This window comes from Python bivittatus, unplaced genomic scaffold (assembly GCF_059951505.1).
Source record: "Python bivittatus isolate LINGU-HERP-01145 unplaced genomic scaffold, Pbiv_v1 ctg000080_np1212, whole genome shotgun sequence".
Lineage (NCBI taxonomy): Eukaryota > Metazoa > Chordata > Lepidosauria > Squamata > Pythonidae > Python > Python bivittatus.
The window spans coordinates 27,456,514-27,470,743 of record NW_028277035.1 but is presented as its reverse complement, the minus strand read 5'-3'; the positions used below and the strand labels follow the sequence as shown (position 1 = coordinate 27,470,743).

At 40.6% G+C, this 14,230-nt stretch overlaps 1 long non-coding RNA gene across 3 annotated transcripts in view; it reads right to left on the bottom strand.

Moving 5' to 3' along the window:
• Nucleotides 1–14,230, bottom strand: part of LOC112541631 (uncharacterized) — a 47,247-nt gene that overhangs the window by 10,896 nt on the left and 22,121 nt on the right. For all 3 annotated transcript variants that reach the window (XR_003085618.2, XR_015794746.1, XR_015794747.1), the window contains one exon: nt 660–757. This is a non-coding gene — a long non-coding RNA (uncharacterized LOC112541631). The remainder of the gene's footprint in view (nt 1–659; nt 758–14,230) is intronic.

Genomic DNA, 14,230 nt, shown 5'->3' with positions numbered 1-14,230 from the left:
TAGGACTACATCTAATAAGTATTAAAATGTGTAAACATCTAACAATAAAATATTAAAAGTGACAGCTAAGTGATAATCGGGAGAATCTCATTATATGTCTCTGGCACTGGCCAATCTGCTTCTGTAGACTCAGTGTCAAAACTAATCTCGAGAGACTGTGGTAGAAATTCCATTTCAGACATCTCTTAATCTCAGTTCCCCACATAATCTTTTGTAGTGGCATGTGCTACATGCTTGATAATTTGGGGACTCATAACAAACAGCAAAGATTTGATAGTATGTCAAATTAGTGTTGGTTTTCCCCCCCTTTTTTAATATCAGTTAAACAAAATAGGTGCTGAAAATAATAAATTGTGGTTAATAGTGTAGGGATATAGAAAAACCAAAGTCCATTTAGTCTGGTATTGATTGGGAACAGGTCTCCAGAGATTCAGGCAGGACTTTTTGAGACCCATCCAGATGAGATGTAAGGATCTGAATCGATAACTCTTGAGTACTGTACAAATGTTTTTGGATCTACCTGATGTGCTCTTAAAAACACAGAATTAATCAACCAAGTATTCAGCTGATCATAAAAATGTAAAAAAGCCAGCAAATGTTTGAAGTTAAATCACTATTGAAATTTAGAGGCATGTTGATAATCTTAGAGACTATCCTACCATTGCACATGGCAGTGTGGAATTCTTCATTTAGGCAGCCCCCAGGATTCCAAAGGTGCACAACCAGCCAACCTCACACCCTTCAGTAACAGGAAGATCTACATCAAGACACAAGTGCAAAAATATCAGATTACAAATTGGCCTTACAAATAGATCAGTCAAATCCTCTGTAATCTATTGTCTAAGGCTCACAGCTGTTATGGTTGCTGTGACATTCCAAAATGGTACTAAAGAGTCAGCCTACATGGGATATCCACCATCTCATCTAATGCTAAATGAAACTTTTGATATTTTTCTTTTAGTGACAATAATCCCAAATTGCAAGATTTATATTATCAAAACATGGCAAGTTTTCCATAGTTCTTTAGAATAAAATTCAAGACATTTCCAGGAGGTTATAAATAATGTTCAAAAGAAGTTAAGAGAATATTTCAGAAGACCACACTGGAAAGATTGGCAGATAGTTGAAATGCTCAGATACTATAACAAGCAAGAAAATAGAAAAAGTGCATTCTTCTTTGCTAGAGAGCTAATTGGTTTAATTAAGGAGGAGGATCCTTCTAAGATCATCTTTAGGGATAGAGTCATGGGCACACAAATAACTTAAATGCAATGAAATGTGAAAACATCTGGCAACAATATGCAGAAGTGAAGACATGCATTATACAGAACAACTTCTGGTTGGATAAAGTAATAGAATGTAAGGATTAGAAGTGATCTTGGAGGTCACCTAGTCCAACCACCTGCCCTGTGCGGGAATCACTGCTGCAGCATTCCTGATAGATAGCCGTCCAGCCCTTAATGAAACACTTCCACCAAAGGAGAGTCCACTATTTCCTACAGCAGTTTGTTCCACTGTTGAGCAGCTCTTACCATTAGGATTATTTTTATTATTTTTTCTGATGTCCAACTAAAATCGACTTCCTTGACTGAGTCATTGTTTCTTGTCTGCCTGTCTTCTGGAAAAGCTCTGAACAATTTTCTCCCCTTTTCTGTGCCCTTCATATTCAAATTCTTGAAGACAGCTATCATGGCTCCTTTTATTCTTCTCTTTTCTAAACTAAGTGTACCCAGTGCCTCCAGCCGTTCCGCATAAGTTTTTCTTTCAAAGCCCCTTATCTTCTTGGTTTTTCTCCTCTCGATAGGATCTAGTTTATCAATGTCATTCCTAAAATATGGTGCCCAGAACAGGATGTCATATTTAACATGCAGTCGGATCAGTGCAGAATGTAGAGGAACATTGGCTTCTGCCAGACACACAAACTTATTTTGTAAATGTTCACTGGCAAATACTTAAGAATCTGCTTCAAAGTTATGCTCTGTGTGTAATTCCCCAGATCATCTCTTTCCCCATTTTTGAAGATAAGAATATTTTATATCATCCAGTCTTCAGGCACTGCACCCCTCTTTAATGATTTCTTCAAGATCCCAGAAAGAGGTTCTGAGATGACATCCATAAGTCCTTCAAGACTTTGCTGTAATTGGCTTGGTCCTAAAAAAATGTAACTATGAAGTGTATTCTCAAAAATTTGGGACTTCAGTTAACATGGCCTTGTACTCAGATAGGCATTGGTATACTCCAGTATTTCTTGCAATATTATTAAACTTATAATTGGTTAATTGCCATTTAATTGTTACTATTGGAAGCAAAGAAAAATTATTCAAATGTTAGTCTTGCTAATACAATTTAAATATGGTTGGAATTCCAGAAAAACTGGAGGAGGGCCAAACTGCTCTCTTTGTGGAAGACCTAATATGTGAACCATTAACTTTGCAGGAAGGTTATCAGCTAGATATCAAAAGAACTTACTGAGTTCCACCTCTCTTTTTCAAACAATTCAGCTGATAAAACTCAACCATTTAATTGTAAAGTTTCTCATATTTATTCCAACTTAAGAGAAGCTGGAATTGATAGAATGCTACTACAACAGTAGACCTAATGAGAGGGGATACATGAAACATATGAGGGAACTATGGATGGACAGAAGACCTACATCCACACTAATTGAGAAACAGCTAGTTACTCAGTGCTCTTACAACTTGAGCTAGACCAACTACACATTACATCCTGGACTCAAGAAGACCCAGAAGAACAATTGGATGTGCAGCCAAAACCTGAAGCTGGAATGTCACTGCCACCCCTTCCATTACAGAGCACAGCAGCTGATATGAGGCATAACATCATGCATAAACCAGCTACAGTCAGCCTTCAAGGCAGATTACCAAGGCTCAGTGGAAAACTACCATCAGATAGTATGCTAGAAGATGCCAATAGAACCCTCACAACCCTACTACCACCATAACTCAAACCAATGAACTGGTATACGCGACAGCTGCTGTAATCCTGGAGATGCTTGGCTACACGATCAAGAAGAACAGCAGTACATACCACCCCCACCCCCCGGAAAATGAGATTGGAGGCTAAGATCAAGGTAACTTGGAGAGTTCTACTAGACAGCTGGTAGAACTACAGAAGGATGTGGAGATAAAGGCTAAGGCTAGGCTACTGAAAAAATACAAGGGCCTGATTCCATCTGAAGCCCTGGAGACTGCTAAACAAAGGCTTACAGCACTGGCTACTAGGCTAAGGAGAAACACTAGAGAAGCAGAGGCCAAGAAGATAAATGCCCCGTTCTCCAAAGAATCTTCCAAGGTGTACTCCCAACTGTAGTATAACAACATAGTAACAGCAGAGCCACCAATAGCAGAAACTGAACAGTGCTGGAAAAACACATGGAAGAAAGAAAAGATGCATAACACTAAGTGCAAAGTGGTTGCAGGACCTGAGAGTAGACCACAACAATCTCCCAGAACAGGAACCAATTACCATCACAGTAGCAGACATCCAACAGTGGGTCAAGAATATGAAGAGTTGGACAGCACGTGGCCTGGACATGATCCACACCTACTGGCTAAAGAAACTAACAGCAGTGCATGAACACCTAGCAGCACAGATGAACCAGCTGCTAGCAGCAGCTCCCACCTAGACTGGCTAACACAAGGAAGGACAGTGCTGATCATGAAAGACACTCACAAGGGAAGAGCACCATCCAACATCAGTCCAATAACCTGCCCCCCCCACACAACATGGAAGGTCCTATTAAGCATCATAGCTGCCAAACTGCAGGACCACATGGGCCAGTACATGAGCACAGCTCAGAATGGCATTGGGAACAACACCAGAGGCTCAAAACACCAATTGCTCATAGATAAAGCAGTCACCCAAGATTCAAGTCTAGATAGGCCAATCTGAGCACAGCCTGGATTGACTACAAGAAAGCCTATGACTCAATGCCACACACATGGATCTGTGAATGTGTGGTGCTATACAACTTCAGCAGGACACTAAGGACCTTCCTCAAGAGCCCAATGGGACTGTGGAGGACCACACTGGAAGTCAACTCAAGACAGCTCTCACAAGTGCCCATCAAATGCAGCATATACCAAGGTGATGCACTGTCCCTGCTGCTGTTCTGCATAGCTTGAACCCCCTCAGCCAGATAATCACAAGGACTGGATATGGGTACAAATTCAAGAGTGGAATCACCATCAACGACCTCCTCTACGTGGGCGACATCAAGCTGTATGCTAAGAGTGAATGAGACATTGACTCGCTGATTGACTTAACACGTATCTACAGTGAGGACATTGGGACGTCATTTGGACTGGAGAAGTATGACCAGATGGCAGTAAAGAGAGGGAAGATAGTTAAGACTGATGGGGTGGAACTACCAGCGGGCTGCATAGCAAACATACAGACCAGCTACAAGTACTTTGGTATGCCACAGTCACATGGGAACCATGAGGAGGAGGCAAGGAAGACAGCAATATCCAAGTACCACCAGAGGATAAGACATGTCCTGAACAGCCAGCTCAATGGGAAGAACAAGATCCACACGATCAACATGTATGCCCTGCTGGTATAGTGAGCTGGCCAAAGGAGGATGTGGAGGCTGCTGATGTGAAGATGTGGAAGCTCCTCACAATGTACAGAGGTTTCCACCCCAAGTCCAACACCCAGAGATTGTACACCAGCTGGAAAAAGGGTGGGCGGGGTCTGATGAGTATCAAAGCCACTGTCCTGGATGAAATTCAGAGCATCCAGGAGTACATCAGTAAAATGGCACCCAAAGATGAGCTGCTAAGAGAATGCCTGAGGCAGCAGCAGACATGGGAGGAAGTTCAAACAGAGGAAGTGCCATGGCAAGACAAGACCCTGCATGAGTTGTACCATGGACAGATAGCTGAGGTGGCTGTCACTGGGAAATCCTACTGATGAGGTAGAACTATCAGTGGGCCAGAAAGAGCTGGATAAAAAGACAGCACTGAGGCACTGATCATAGCAGGCACTAAGCACCAGATCCATAGAAGCAGGCGTCTACCACACTAGATAGGACCCAAGGTGCAGACTGTGCAGAGAGGCCTCAGAGACAGTCCAACATATAGTGGCAGAGTGTAAGATGCAGGCAGGAACAGCATATACTGTTGTTCCTGCACAACCAAGTAGCTGGCATTGTGTTCAGGAACATCTGCACAGTGTATGGGCTAGACCGTCCCAAGTTCAGATGGGACATTCCACAGAAAGTCATGGAGAATAACAGGGCTAAGATCCCGTGGGACTTCCAGAGCCAGACAGGCCAATCAACCAGACGTCGTGGTAGTGGACCAGGACCAGAAGAGAGTGGTAGTGATAGATGTAGCAGTGCCAAGTAACAGCAACATCAGGAAGAAGGAGTATGAAAAGCTGGAGAAGTACCAGGGCCTGAAGGAGGAACTAGAGAGGATATGAAAAATAAAAGCCAAAGTGGTCCCAGTGGTGGTAGGAGCACTCAGGGCTGTGACTCCTAAGCTGGGAGAGTGGCTCCAACAGATCCCAGGAACAACATCAGAGTTCTCTGTCCAGAAGAGTGCAGTGCTAGGAGCAGCTAAGATACTGCGCAGAACCCTCAAACTCCCAGGCCTCTGGTAGGGGACCCGAGATTGAGGAAGACACATACCATCCATGGGTGTGAGAGGAATTTTTATATATGTCTATGTCTATGTATATGTGTGTGTGTGCGTGTGTGTGTGTGTATAATATATTTGTTACCAGCTTTATTAATACAGTTTAAATAGGAAACTGTTCTTCACCCTGTCAGGAAAAACATACTATCATAAATAACTACTGAAATCCTTCTGATATGGAGTTTAGAGGAGGGAAGGTTTAGAGTTGACAAAGAAGGAAGTATTAAGCAGGAGCTATACTAAATATATGAGGAAATTAATTATATTGTGGTTTTATATGGTGGTAGCTGGAGAATTGGCCAAGTTGTTGTTATTATTATTACTGTTCATAAATGGAATTTATCAGTGATGGCATACTGAAAGGGACAGAAAGAAGAAATGCTTCCTACCATTTATTAGGAAGTTTACCACCATTTGCTTTACTACTGAACATTTACTAATATAAATACTAAAATACTGTATACTATACAATGTTAGAATACTATACTGTATATTAATACTATAAAATATTAATAATACTATTTATGTGGAATATGTTATAACATTCACTGTATTTACCAGGTTAGAAGCTCCAGTGTTATCACGATCTTATACATAAATGTTGGTCGTGGATGTGAAACCCAGCTGCCATGCTGATCTATCTTGAATCTGCTGAGATATTAGTATAATCTAAGCACTGCAAGAGTATGTGATTATTCAGAAGCGATTTGCCACCAAAACTGTAGATCAGAATAAAGAGGTAGAGGTGATATGTTAACAAGGACATGCATCACTATGTGTTCAGTGAACCAGGAGAAGCCAGTTTTTCAGCCATTTAGTTGTCATGGTCTTCATCTTGAACTTACTTTTTCTTGAGTAGCATTTATTGTTACAGCAGGTAGCTGGGAGAAGACACCACTGAATACTATGAGGGAGAGAGAGAGAGAGAGAGAGAGAGGGAGAGAGAAACAGAACTGTGAAATAACAAGTGTAGACTATGCCTTAATGATGGTTTGTTTAATCACAGTTCCTTAGTTAAACCACAATTGGCTGCGTTTATTCATACAATATGCTAATCCAAAGGAAATCATGTTTTGGTGTCGGGTGATGTTTGGACCTAGCTGAAGTCAAAGTTTACATTATGGGATACTTAAATGGAGTCATGACATTATTAAGGCTTATGACTTACTGGGCCTTATATGCCACTCCTGTCCAGCAGAACTCTGAGCCAATACTTGGAAGGATATCAGTGCTGAGCAATTACTCCATTGCCATGACATTGTTTTGAAGCCAGGTGAACGAAGGGGGAAATAAGATCTTCGCAGGCATGCTTTTCAGCCCAGCAGTTCCTGCTTGCCAAGTTCCAGAGACTGGATAGCATTTCAGAGAGCTGAGGACATCTGGAAGAGGAATCAAGGTGTGTAGAGTCACCCCATTTTTGTGTCTAGAAAACACTTTTGGTGTAGTTGAAAATGACAAGTGACAGGGTACCAAAGAAGAATGCATGCCCGTTGGGATGTGATGTTTCTCTCAAATAGAGCTGGGGCCAGTTTTAAAGATGTCCTGGGCAATTTGCCAGGAAGATGCAGAGTTGGAAGACTTGGAAGCAGTGGTGCATCAAATAGCAGTGAGAGAAGAGATGGGATCCAATTAGGTATGTCTAAAAATCAACATTAAACTAATGAATAAAGGCAGGTCACTAGCATTTGCTCCATTATGACATGGACCTTTTCCTCAATGACTTACGACAAAAATCAGGAGATTGTGGTATTATATTTTTTATTCAGTGACTAAGAATGGTTTTTATTCACTCAGGTAGCTATAAACAAAATAAATAGGAGTTTCCTTGAACTAAATCAGCCCATTAGTCCTTCCAGAATTGTCAGGTCTATTCTGACTGAAACCTGTTCTCTAGCTCTTGCATCCAAAGGTATGGATTGGAGACTTAATCGGAGACCTTTATTGTCAGCTATTTGGATGCATGTACTTTATCCCTGAGTTGGTCCTATAAGAACAACTGGAAGTTGTTGCTCAGGTAAGTGTTTGAGACACCATCACATCTCTCAAGCCCTCTCCTCAGCATTCTCTGGATATGGAACTGAAGTTGCAACACGGTATGGTGTCTTCCATAATAGAAGACAGCATAGCCACTTGACTTGTTTTGCTCTACCCCTTCATATGGTATATTCCATCAAAGCTTTGCCAAATCAAAATACTCTCTCAAAACTTTGCACATCTACAAAATTTGTTATTCTATCACAAGGGAAAATGGAAAGGTGGCCTTAAAAGAATAAAAAGTACTAACTAAGAAGGTGTGTGTGTGTTTTAAATGAACTGGGGAGTAGTTGATAATGTCCCGCAATGGTTTGTAAAAACTGCCTCACTCTTTCCCCAACAGGTTCTGGATGGGGAGTGATATAGCAATATAGCAACCATATTCTCTAACTCCCTACCTTGTTCCCAGAACAAGATAGAAAGCATCTTTAATTTAGACTCATTCTCTACCCAAACAAACAGGCATCATCTATTTAATATATTCTATGATTAGAGGAACTGTTCAGAAATATATAGCTGAGATAGGCTAGGATAGCTTGGCCATAAAACAAAAACAAAACAAACGGTACCCTTTACAGCCCCCCAAAGATTCAAATGAATAATGTGAAGACCTTACATCAAGGTTCAATATAAGCTGGTAATAATATGCTACATGCAGTAATGTTTAACTGACCTTGATGGAATGTTCTGCAGAACTAGATTCCTGGAATAAGGTACTGAATAATACAGATGAAAATCTCCAGTAACATCACAATGTAATAATCTGCCAGGAAGAACTTGCGTTTACCAAGTCATAACTACTTTCTGTATGTTCCTTTCTTTACAAGCTGAAATGGCTTGTGTAAAAATTGGTCTAATGGTTGGTTATTTATTTTCTTTGAATAGAAATAAGGTGTTTTCACCCTCCCCTTTTGTCACTGTAATAACTTTATCCCATAATTTGTATTTCATTTCTTACTCCCCCTCCCCAATGAGGCCAAAGTGTAAAATTCTCCCCAGCAATTTTGACACAATTCTGAATTCAGAATGCTCAAACTTATGCATCTGTCAACAAGGATGGAAATGGAACCATTCCAAGTTAATATCACTAGCAGAGGGACAAAAGGAGCACAGAGTGACCTTAATTTCAATACTACATATCAACAAGCCCTACATTTACTGCCTTTCGTGGTCTTACAATTCTCAGTAGAGTAGATAAGTATTCCTCTAACCCAGGGGTTGCTGAAAATATAGCCCTGAGTCTGAATATAGTCCAAGTGTCCTCTGCAAAATAACAGTTCAGACCTCTAACAAGAGCAATCTGTTCTTCTCCCAGCAGTCCAAGTGTTAGAAAAGGGCAGAACAGGGAAGAGAGTTAAGTAAAGGTGGGTATCAATGGCAAAAAAAGGGGTGTGGCATTCATCTTTGACCCCATCTACCACTAACTGGAATGCAGCTCTGCCAAATTAAGCTGGCAAAGATCTGCACCTTTGCTGTAGTTCCTATAGTGGCCATTCCCCATTTGGGGAGCCTATTGTACCCCACACCTTTCCTGCAGCAGATTGAGCTGAGATGAAGCTTATTGGCAACATTTCCCTCCTCCCTTTTTTCCTTCAGACATGTATTCTGGTCATGAAGAGGTGCTGCAGTGGGTAACTTGCTGGACTATGGCAATCTTCCTTTAGCCTTTGAGAATCATTGAGTGGTTTGGGACAAGACATTCTCTCTCAACCCAACCCTCCTTATCACTTGTGGGGGGGAACTACATGAGGACTTGCTATGGACACCATCCTGAGCTTTGGTGGGTGGGGGGAAGTGGGTATAAATCTAACATAAATATGCATAGATGCCTTTTACTCAGCTGTATGCATTCAAACCTGTATGAATGCCTTTTACTCTGCTAGGGTGGCCACAGTTGGACAATCTGGACAATCAATAGTTGTTAATCAAATTGGTAGAATTTCTTATATCTCTTTGCTGCCATCTTGTGGTCATTTGGATTTATACAGCTCAGATATGGTAGGGTACCCTAACCCTTTAGCTCTTTATAGACAATAGGTTCCCAATCAATAAATGCCAAGGGAAGGACAGTCTTAATGATAGGTTGGACTCAGTGGAATTCGACCAGTCGCAGTGTTGCTACACTTGATTCAGTTTGCACTGATTGCTCATTTTGCCATAATAATAGAATTAGTTGGCTAATGTCCTCAATTTTTTTTTTTTAAAAAGATGGTTCACAGTCACATATTGTTATTGACAGTCATCAAAGGAAAAGAGCTTTTGTTCAAAAGAAGTTGCCTTTTAAAAATCTTGCTTCCTTGAATAACCACAGTATAAGGAAAGGTTGTGTTCAATACTCTGTAGACTGAAACTACTAGCCAGCTTCAAAAACCGATGTAGGTAGAACTTTTACTTCCCTGAATAAGGCTATTGTCTACACAAAACTGATCTCAGTTTTTCACAATCGTAATATAGGAAGATAATAAGGGTGTGCAAAAAGTTAATTCTCAAAATGGCTGTTTTTGAATGTTCCAGGCTTGGAACACATGCTCTGTGTTTTGGAATTGTATGCCATGTTGTTTTGACTCTCCTGACATTCTGAAATAAGCTTTTTAAAAATGTGCAGGCCATAGAAAGCTGGAGTATTACTGTATTCAGTAATAAAACCCCCAGCAGAGAATCCATCTTTGTGGTCAGTGGGAAAAGCTAATTGAGATAAAGAGAAAAGGATCCTTCTAAGCACATATAGAGATGGAGAAGTGTTGTGAACATAAGAAAAAGGCTGTAGCTACTGCTGCTGGATAGATTTATGCTGATTTTTGAATTCTCAGCTATGGGGAAATTGGCTTTCACAGATTATAATGGAATATTGTCCCTGTTTACTTTGTGTTTCCTTTTCAGACAGTTTGACAGGGTAGAAAGATGTACTTCACATGGATGTCACAGGTAGGGTTGCAAGTAGGTATGTGCAATCCTTACTGGAATGAAACATAACTTCTCTGGACCACACCAATCTGGCCATCCAGAATATCACATTCTTTCAGTGTACAAGTTTTACGGTAAACTGCTTGGAGAGTTTTGGTTACTGGGCAGTTCAAAAAAAATTTATAAAACAAAACAAAACTGCTGAACCAGCCCTGCAGGATCAGTATGATCCAGAGGAGGAAAAGAAATTCTAGAGTTTTCCAGAACGTTCTGTTCCTTAAATTATCTACATCACTGGGGTGCTATGTTGTTGAGGATTTAAGTTGCCAAATGTAAAGATGATGTTGTGTTGTTTGTTGACCTTTGCAGACAGAGCCAAATATAAGAAAGTGTGTGCTATGCAAACATAACATTAGAAATAAGCTTCTGGCCAATAGCCAGAGAAGTATGTTTTTGCTGTTTGTTTTGTTGTTCATGAACTACACTTGAAGATTAAAAAAAACAGCAGTTGCTGCTTTACGGGGTTCAGCTCTGAAGCTGTATGTGCAGACACAGGCTGCACAATGCTTGCTTTTTTTTTTTTAGCTTATGAAAACTTCAAAAAGGTTTATTTTTTTAAAAAATAATCCCCTTGGCCATTTTTTCTGGAGGTTGACAGGTAGATGGCATTCAGCATGGACTACTAACCTACCTAATTTGTTACTGGAGGTTGCAAAACAAAAGAGCAATGGGCTTCTTTCAAGTTCCCATTGGTTTTTGTGACAGGGGATGTTTTCTTCTGAACTTAACCTCTCTTTTTACTTTGTGCTCTTCCGTAATAAAAGAAAAATAGTGCCCCCTTTCAGCATTTTTATTGTAGCTAATTACCTGGTAAGTCAAAAGGGACATTTCCATTTTATACTAGCTTGATGATTGGATGAAAAGAGCTCATCCAAATTCCCAGCCTCCTGATCAGGGGGAGGAGTCAAGATGTGTCTGTATGAAAAGAAGACATAGCAGTCTGAGTGAGATTCAGAAAGATACAGAAAGACTGGAAGTATTGGGATTTGCTTTTTCATGGAGTGTATAAGCTGAGTCTCTATTTATGCTCAGCCTCTATATTTGTAAATGAATGCTAATCTTACAAAATATCAGTAAAAATCCACTAACTTCTTTCCAAGGAAATAAAATCTGGATTCCTTTATAATTCAGTAAATACATTAATATTCATTCAGACCAATGACAATACAGTGTAGCAACTGTGCTTCATTTACAGTATGTACATACATTCAGCCTTGAACTTTGATTGTCATTGTCATTGTGTTTATTTACATAAAGAAAATCCTAGTTAATGATTTCTGGTTCCGAACTATATAGTTTAAAATAGAATGTTTATCCCACCATACTCTTAGGAAAACCCAAAAAATATTTGTAGAAGTATCTGCAGTACAATCTTAAGAATGTTTGGTCGGAAATAAATTCTATATCATTCAGTAATATTTCACCAACTAAGTTCTCCACTAAATTACACTACCATGGCTGAAATACATAGGACTGCAGCCTTAGTTTGATACTGTCTTTTTCTGCAGCTGTGGCTAGATTTTTAAAGTGATTTTTCTGTGATGGTGTTGGCAATTCATTTTGCCCTTAGAGATATCCTAAAAATACAAGTGTACTTATTGTTGTTATTGCTATGAATGATAGTAAGAAAAACAACCAAAGTAAAATATCTGAACCTATTATATCATTGGGTATAATATATTAATATGGTATGGGATAAAAAGTACATAAGGACATTCCTGCTTGGAGAAGGGAATATACAGAAGAAGAGAAAAGAGGATCTCAGTGCAGCCATAGAGTCCTGTTTTACTATCAAGAGTTGTAATGTGTACATACACTAATGATAACTTTCTATGATAAGTGCACCTAACATCATTTTCAGCCTTGCCAGTTAAACATTAAAAAAAATCTCTTACACCATTACTCAGAATTGCTCATAAAAGAATGATGCTTTTAAACATAAAAACACTAGAAAAATAACAGCAGCTCTGTGGAAGTGCATCTCAACCTGAGCACTTGGTTCTGCAAAAAGCGTAGAGATACATATTGAGATAGCAGATGTAAAGGGTGATCTCCAATTAAATGGCAATCTCCTTTTCTGACTTGGTAGTTCCAACTTGGAGACCTGATGGTTGGACTAACAGAGTGCCTTGCTGGTAAATGCCAGGTCTGTCTGCAATATCCATTCACTTTTGGTGGTAGATCAGCAGGCAGATTTGGCATATGTTGAAACTTGGCTAAGGAAGGGCAGCAATGTTGCCACATCAGAAATTGTCCAGCTTGGTTTTGAGTTCTCCATCAGCCTTGAAGCAGGGTAGCATCAATCTATCGTGAGAACTTACCTATGACCAGGTCACTGTTTCTCAAGTGGAAGATGTGAATGCCTATGTGTTAGGTTGGTTAGCAAGGATAAGCTAAGTGTTCTGCTGATGTACTGGCCATCCTGTAGCCCACCAGGATCTCTCCTTGGACTTCTGGACCTGGACTGATGGTAGAGGTCTCTTGCCTGTTGGTGTTGGGAGATTTCAACCTCCATGCAACTGAGGCTGGAGTGGGAAGGGCCCAGGAGTTCATGGTCTCCATGACAATTATTTGCCTCATAGTGTGGATCCAACCTGCATGGTTGGACGCATTAGACATTGTATTTGCTTTAGAACAGTTGTTATGTGATCTGGATGTGGAGGGTATTACCATCATTATGACACTGCCATAGTCAGATCACATCCTGGCCTAGGTGTGATGGGTGGCTCCCTGTGGCCTCTCCAATGCTGGATCAATTTGAATGGTTTCCAACAGGCATTTGGGGAGTTTCTTGACATTTTGGTGGGCAAATCTGCCAAGAGTCTGATTCATTATTAACATTGTAGGTAACCTGAGCCCTTGACAAAACTGTTCCTGGGCAGCTTCTTTCTTTCAACCGATCCTGAATGGTCCCCTGGTTCACCAAGGAAGGTTTTTCAGATGGTGGTAGGGGATCACCCGTAGATCACCCTAGAGGAAATGGATTATTTTGACTCTTTTCCATCATGGTTCTAGCTTGGGCATGGGATGGAAATAGCATTGGTCACACTAGTGGATGATCTTTGTGAGGACCTTGTCAGGGGAAGACCATCCTGACCATTGAAGACTTCTCTTTTAAAACCATCATTCATGGTATCTTTCTGGACCACTTGCAGAGTTTGGAGATTGGAGGCAGGGTTCTGCAGTGGTTCTGCTCCTTCCTCAGGGGAAGATTCCAGTTGGGGTGGGAAAGGAAGTTGGTGCAGTTGGCACAGTGGGTGCTTCCATGTGGGGTACCACAATGTCAGTCCTCTCCCCCCTACTTTTTAAAATCTACATGAAATCAGTGAGAGAGTTCATCTAACAGTTTGGGGTAAATATCATCAGTATGCTGATGATTCGCAGTTATACAACTTTACCCCTGATCTGGCTGGTGATGCCAATGAAGGCTTGTCTTGCTGATTGAAAGCTTTGAGGGTCTCAATGGGATAGAAGTGAATCCTAGCAAGACAGAGATAGATTGTTCATTGAGACTCTCTGCCTGCTCCAGTGCCTCTTGATGGGGAAGCACTGCCTCTGAAGAAGCAGGA